This window comes from Branchiostoma floridae, chromosome 7, assembly GCF_000003815.2.
Source record: "Branchiostoma floridae strain S238N-H82 chromosome 7, Bfl_VNyyK, whole genome shotgun sequence".
In the NCBI taxonomy this organism is placed as follows: domain Eukaryota; kingdom Metazoa; phylum Chordata; class Leptocardii; order Amphioxiformes; family Branchiostomatidae; genus Branchiostoma; species Branchiostoma floridae.
The window spans coordinates 14967515-14975875 of NC_049985.1; positions in this window are offsets into that span (position 1 = coordinate 14967515).

The window sequence follows — 8361 nt, forward strand, 5'->3', positions numbered from 1 at the left end:
TCGATATCTGTCTATGATATGGCAATTGGGTGATCAAAGCACTAGTACTGCATGATCACGGCATCAATTAAGTAGTGTGTGTGAAGTTCAAAGGAAGACGCGCGAAGTGTTGATTATCGTTGATGATGATTACTTAAAAGAGTAACTTGTAGAAAAAGGAAAACGAGTTTGCATAGAGATATAAGAAATACGTATTCCACTTTACTGCCAGAATTGGGTTACTTTTGAAATAACGAAATTGTACTACTTTAACGTCTATTCCTTAAAGGCTTTTTACATGACTCGTTTTACCTTACTATTCAAAATTATAGAATCTTCTAGTATTTTCTTTAGCAGCCATAACTAAGTATACCATCAACAATACACTTCTTATCTTCGGAAACACACATTTCTACAGGATTTTAGAATTTTGTGGATTACTCTCAATTACAACTATACAGTGATAAATTTTACTTTTCATAACTGCTGGCAACACCTGAAATTTTATATATTTGGTGTAATTTTGCTTCGTGCATTACATTACTGCAGTGCGAAGTGTGCTTGCATGCGTTTCCTGAATCAATGCCAATAGCATCATACAGATTAAACTTTGTAAATCATAGTGATTATCATACAAAGTGTTACATCAAGTTGTGTAATTGAGTGCAGATATGGTTTCAGATTCGAGGAGCTTTTAAACAGTATTCTGTCTGACACACCCGGCAGTGACATGGATGTTTTTGATGCCAAACATTGTCCTGTTTTCTGACGTATGGATTTGACTGTAGCCAGTGGCCTTTGTTCTAAATACATCATGATATACATAGTATAGCTTGATTTGTTTCTTGTCTTGTATAATTCTTTCAATGTACTAAGTATTCTTTCCATGAAGTTCTTTGGTTCTTACTTACTAATAGGCTTTATATTTCGTGTATTTTGAGGATGTTCTAGTACAAGACTGGCCACATTGACTTAGATAGCCACTTCGAAAAATGGATGATCCATCTCTCCCCCTAAATTTTGTGAAATGGTAGACCCTCCATTCCAAGAATCTTGACATAAAACGAATGCTCAATCTCTCATGAACCTGTAAATACTGTACTCTAGCTATAGGATCTGTCAAGTCCTGCTTAGATATTTTCTTTCGATCTGTATACCTCTTCAGTGAGCTAAACTGGATCGACATCTTTTTATTCATATAATACTTAAAATCCAGGACAATACAATCGTCTATATGGACTCACACATGCAGAGATACCACAAAAAATGACATGCATAAATTCTGTTCCCCACACACGGCAATCCCTGGACCAATCTGAAAACTTCGAAATAAAAGAGTTTTCGTTCGATTGGTCTGAGGTTGGGGTGTCGAGGACCTTGTGTCTTAAAAAGAGAACAAGGACGACAGGTTACATATAGTTTTGCCTTTTATGTATCGATGTCTCTTATGTGACTTCACGAGTTCTTGCATGTGTCTAAGAAACCAGAATTCATAGCCTGGATATCAGACATTTTTCAGGCCCTACACAGGCAGGCAACTCCTCGGGTCTAGGGCCAAGATGCATGCACCCCCCCCCCCCGAACAAATTCTGCAACAGCTATACCCCTCCCCAAATTAGACCCTAATAAACGTTATAATTAGATATTATTGAGATTGAGCCAGGTTCTTGGTACCTAGGGTATGGAATTCAGTACGGACGGCAAAAAAGTCGGGATTTTTCGGTGTGGAAGCATTGGTTAAGAGATGTCCTGTTAATTGTCGTATTCGGCCTCATCATCATTCGACCTGCTTTCCTTTTAACAATCAAAAGCGCGGAAGCCTTTCCTGAAATATCTTCCCAGTCAGCTTCGTCAGCTTCTTTTGCCACTAGTGTCCATCCAGATAACAAGTTGTGAGGCAACCACAACAATGGCTACAACTTCAGCCAATCCTACTATCGAAAAGGATAAAAGCCAACTGCGGACCTCTGAGAATGGTAATTTTATCTCAGAGTCTGTTGGTTAATATGGAAATACACTTCCCCCACCTTGGTAAAAAGTATTAACCCAGAAACATTCAAAACCAATAAGAGTTCTACAGAATGACTGTTAACAAGACAGAGAGGGTCGCGAAAGATCAGCGTTCCTCATTCCCATAATGATTGTTATATATTTGAAAGTGCACTAAATTTTACGCAAATTTTCTGATTCTATACAGTACTGTTAATTCTACTGAACCACTTGATGCTTTTTATTAGAACTTTCTTCATAAATGTTAGTATTACATTTTACAGACAGTAGAAGGGATTCAAAGTCCTGAGTCCATGACCCAGATGCAGGGTCGCTAACCACAGGACAACAGACGGTGCACAAATATATCTTCACTAGTGTCTGGTCTGTAAATGAATATGCATCCTGATCTGCTAGCACCACGTAATTATCCCCACAGATGACATGAATAAATGCAAATCCCAAGACTTTGCAGACAGAAGGAGTTCGATTCCAATATAGCATCAACTCCTCACTAGGTACAGGTGGCAATGCATCCCTAAAGTGCTTGGACTAACCGTCGGAAGTAAGAACTTACAAAAACACTGACATTGAGATCAGCAGACGCGCACAATTGAGACATCTTTGTACAAACATAATTTATAAAACTAGCAAAAGTTAGTCTATCAGGACATGGGAGCGGGGTGGGGGTAGTATTCACTGCCATCTGGGGCACGGTGATTGAATGTGGAGAATAATCATTTCACTCCAACACCATTTGCCTTCCCAACCGAAGTCAAGTACCCTTTATACACCTTGGTGGAATGAGAAAAGTCATGATAAGTGGCTTTTCCAAGGGTACAACATCGGTGGCATATTTCCGTGATGACTGCCTCGGATTCGAACCCAGGACCCCTGGACACTCAATCAGGTACTGCAACACGACGCCAAAAGTTTATAAGTATTTCTGTGTTACAGACCCTATTACCATGTCATCGAGTCGAATGTAGACATTTTGTTTTGCCCAAGCGTTTCCACTGATGTCGATGCATGGTGTATACTGTAGACATATGGCGAAACAGAAGGTACTGGTCACGAGAGTGCTACCACCCCCCTTGGATAGGAGGATGCCTACTTATCTGGACACATATCTGTAATGTATGCTGCAGGCATGTTGTATAACAGACGGATCTGGTCACGTATCCAATCAGAAAGAAGGATAGAAGGATGCCTACAAAACTGGACACACGCGCGTTTTGCTAGCTCTGTCCATATTAGTCTGTGGAAGGGAGACAATTTCCTCAGGCACTGGCGCAGGATGAGGCATGTTATATATCAGATAGTGCTTTTCTCTCCGTCTATTTGTCTGTTATTTTTCCTGTCGTAGCTTGGTAAACCAAACGGTCGATGCGGCCTATTTCAGTGTCGAAAACAACCGCGTGTTTCCCTTGCTAACCGACAGGCACAGAAAACAGACTTTTAGATATGAACGTAAGTGGACTGCTGTCGGTTTTAACGTTGGTATCTTTGTTGGCGGCTTGTTCCTGTCTGCCTGCTGAGTGTACGATTCACCGGCCACTGGCTGGAACGTCAAAGGTAGATTGTAACTATCTCAACCTCCTCGCGATTCCTGATGGCATACCGTCTAACGCAGGACAATTTACTGCCAGGTTCAATAACATCAGAAACGTAACCTACCTACCTCCTCTACCACGACTGCGTTGGCTGGACCTCGGTACGAACTCCATCGAATCGTTTTCCTGGATGTCTTTGCGTGCTCTGCCAGTTTTAAATTTTTTATTTCTGAACAGAAACCACCTGCGATACGTCCAGCTGGACAAGGTCATTGAGCATCTATCGAAGCTGAAAACCGTTGACATAAGTTTTAACAAACTCGTGTCGCTCTCTCAGTATGAACTGGGATGGCCACAGGTGACCACGGCGCATGTTGAGGGAAACCCATTTCACTGTGACTGCGACTTGTCCTGGCTGACTGACAGTATGGCGTGTTTACAGGCCTGTAAGGGAAGGGGCAAGATGTCTTGTTGTCTGTCGTGTTCGGCATGCTTTCTTTTTGACAACCTGGGCAAACGTGCAGTCTGTCAAAGTCCGCCGCGACTGAACGGACTGTCTTTAACAGATGTGTCTACCCATCTGACGGGATGTGGAGCAGACCAGCCGACCACAACAACAACTACTACTGCCTCGTCCGTCATGAAGGACACTGAAGAAGCAAAAACCTCTAAACTGCAGACCTCCGAAAAGGACAGAGTCTTTGAACATTGGCCTTATTACAACACCACACGAACCTTGAACACCACTGAGACAATATACAGCTTGGCGACGGCACAAACAAAAGCTAGACAGACCCCTCGTAGTCAAACGGACTTTAAAAACACACCTGAGGACCAAGAAATTCCAATTGTCTACATCTCCATCGTTGTTTTAGAAAGCGCGCTGTCGTCGATGTTTATCGCCTGCTTCGTTCGGCTACTTCTGATGAGGTATAGAATGGGCCGCAATCGCCGTGAAGAAGTCAACAGGGACCACCCCATCCCTTTACACCAGATCTCTCAACCTCCAGTGGCGAACTTTGCTTGCAGCACCACTTCTGCGGAGGAGATCGAACAAGAGTATTCAGAGGCTCAAAATGATGATCAGCCCTGCGAGGTATCTGGATACAGAAGGCCAGATGCCACAGCTGAAGCACGTGGCCCGTACCTTACACCACCCAATATAAACTCTCAGCACTGCGAGGGATCTGGATACAGAAGGCCAGATGCACCAACTGCAGCATGTGGTCTGTACCTTGCACCCACTGATGTAAACTTAGAAAACAACAGCGCTTATACAGCTGAAGGTTTGAATGAGTGAAACCTATTATAAGGTTCAGTAGAGTGAGGTACATTATGTTAAATCAAGATTTATGTTCATACAATATGATCCTACATCTTTCCAAATAGCAATTACTCAAGCAACTGCTGGATAAGATTGGGGAAACGTTCAGAAGTCTGAGATAGTATCCACTGTCCTTCGTCAGTGACACTAAGATCTTGTTCAACGGCAGCAGGTATTCGAACTATGATTTGATGTGAGAAGACGGTGAAGACAAGGTTTACTTTGTCCAACAGGAAACAAAAGGTCAAGACAAGATTTATGCATATGAGTCCCCAAGTATTCTTTAAATCTAATATTATAATTAGATCATATTAATCTCAGCCTACGGCTGAATACAATGCTTTTGAGAACGGGTGATAATAAAGCTCTTCTTGTCATGTGTTGTTAATTATCTATTTCTTATAGTGCTTATAGTATGCATAGAATACTTACAACTAGAGTTCGGCGACCTCATACCTCCATGAAAATTTAGAGCTTTCCTAAATTTAATGAAATTGACTAACACATAGACATAATTTATGCATGGTGTTGTTCATCATTGACTAACGTACACATGTCACAATCATAAAATTCCCATTATTAATCATAAAGCGGTTTTGCAATTTTTACATAAATTATGCAAATAAGCTCCTCATTACCATATTTGGTATCTGCTTATACTCCACCTATCATAATTAACATGTGTTACATTTATTGAAGTCCAGTTATTGAAAACAATGGAATTATACAATTTCCTCATTAATTATGCAAATTAAGTCCTCATTTGCATAACATGTATATCATTATGAACATCTTTGTCTAAGGTACCCGCATGCCTAATATGATGCCAATCTGTCAATCCTTTCTGCAGTTATCCGCTTTGGAGTGTCTTGACAAAAACGCCCCTGCAGTTCCACAATTAAATGTTAGAGGGCTGAAACTTGCTCCACTCGGTCATGGCACTAAAAGCTATCTACCACCTAAATGTCAAGACCATAGCATGTCTGGAACAAGAGATACTTTGAAAAAACTGCTATGATATAATATTCTCATTAATTATGCAAGTGTACTCCAATTTTGCATAATTAGTATCTTATCTTGTACAACATTGTCTAAGGTACCTACATACCAAAAATCATGAAAATTCATTGTTCCCTTCTTGAGTTATCGTCTTCAGAAGTTTTTGACAAAAATGCCCCTGCTATCCCAAAATTAGACGCTAGGGGGACCAAACTTATGTCATTTCTTCCTGAGCACAAGAGCTATCTAATACTCAAAAATCGTGGCCATAGCTTGTTCAGAACACCGAGATAGCAAAACCGGAAGTTGCGCTGCAGTACCAAGGGGAGCCGCTAGGGGGCCCAAAATCTAATCATTTCCAGCTTTCATCACACACTACCAACACACCAAGTATGAAACCAATCCACCCAGCCGTTCTTGAGTTATTTTGTTTACACACACACACACACACACACACACACACAAACACACACACAAACGCGGGGTAAAATATAACCTCCATGACATTTCATGGAGGTAATAAAAGCAGTGTCTGTACGTACATACGTACAGTGAACACATGGTTAGGGTCTGTATGGGTTTAGTGGGGGTCATATTGTTTCACAAACACAGCTTGCGTAATTTAATTCAATTTAATGGTGTACAGATTGTATATATTATCATATGTATATGATGTAAATTTGTAACCGTTTTTCTTACACAATGTAAGTTAATGCTAGTGATTTTATGATTCCATGTTTATTGCAGCAAATTGCATTTGTAATATGTAACATTACATGTTTGTACTATTCTCTCCTAGGGTTAGCCCTTAGCAATAGCCTATGGCTAGTTGGGCAGCCCTGGCAGCTGAACTAATGAATAAATAAATAAATGAAAAATGAAATTTCATTCAAGCGGTATCCTGCAGGATTTGTGCTGATTATGCATTCATTGATACATTATCTGTTGGAACATAAAAGCCCTTCTATAGTTTAGTTCTCTTAAGCAACAACAATGAGATAATGCTTTCCCTTTTCGTAAAGTATGGTTATTGAATAGATGAACCAAATAAAGAAGATGACAGACGGTCACTGAAACGTTACTCCTCGGTAAATGTTACTCATTGGTTTTCAAGAAATCCTTCCCGCGCCTTATGGTGCATGGGGCGGCGCCCACCTCTGTTTACGTAACCCTGGGCCACACAGCTTTGTGAAATCACTACAGCAGGGGGCTATTCCACTGGTAATGAAGAACCTTTTAATTCAATATCTCGGTAGTAAATGCAACAAGGTGACTTAGTGTAACGTTTAATTGGCACATCTGAAAAGATCATCTCATGAAGGTAATCGGATAACAGTCAAAAGGGCAGCCGAAGTAACTTTGCGATTATCTAATTGTGTGATTTGTATATCTTCGCTAAAGATATATTTTTCCAAGTTTGCCTCTGACTTATTTTGACAAGATTGCTGTAGTTTTAAAATATGGGTTCCTTTTCCGTAGCCACGAACATTCTTAACTAGTACGTGATGGCAAAATATATGTGTATTGAGCAATTAGTAGAATTAATCTGCATTACTGCTTTGCAAGAAATGTTCATTTAATAGCCCCATTATTGACGTGTCATGATGTATTTACATCATATCGTACTATTTGATGGTTGACGTAATTTCTTGTATAGGACTTGATTGATTGATTGATTGTCAGTCCATGGGAAAACAATGCAGAAGCAAATACAAACTAAATCCATTCAATAGCCAATGGTGACGTGATATGTTGTACTTGTACTTTGTAGATGTTATGCAAATGACGTAAAATACACATTTACATACTTAATGTATGGTGATGTTCATCATTGACTAGCTTACATATCTCAAAAGTAAAGAAAATCCTATCATGTATCATTAAGCGGCTTTTACCATTTTTGCCTAGATTATTTAAAGCAGTTCCTCATTTGAATACTAAGTGTCAGCTAAGTAATAGGTCACCTATCATGCATTACATGTGCTGAATTTATTGAAGTCCAGTTATGGAAAACAATGGAATTATAAAATTTTCTAGTAAGTTATGCAAATAAAGTCCTCGTTTGCATAAAATTTGTATCATTAAGCTACCTGCATACCAAGAATGATGGAAATCGGTCGTTCCTTTCTTGAGTTATCCTTTTTGACTAAAACGCTCCTGCAGTTCCAAAATTACATGTTACGGGGCTCAAACCTGCCCAACCTTGTCCTGACGTCGAAAGCTAATCTGCTGCATATTTGTTAAGACCATATCGTGTTCGGGACAAGAGATACATTGAAAATTATGCAAATGTCGTCCAATTTTGCCTGATTAGCATTTCAATTTGTACATAAAAAATCATGGAAATCCGTTATTCCTTTCTTGAGTTATCCTCTTCGGAATCGTTTTTTGATTATCCCTGCAATTCCAAACCTAGCCGCTAGAGGTCCAACACTTTATCCCGAGCACAAGAGCTATCTAACGCACAAACATCGTGACATTCGTGACCATATCGTTTTACCAGTTGTGCCATCTCGC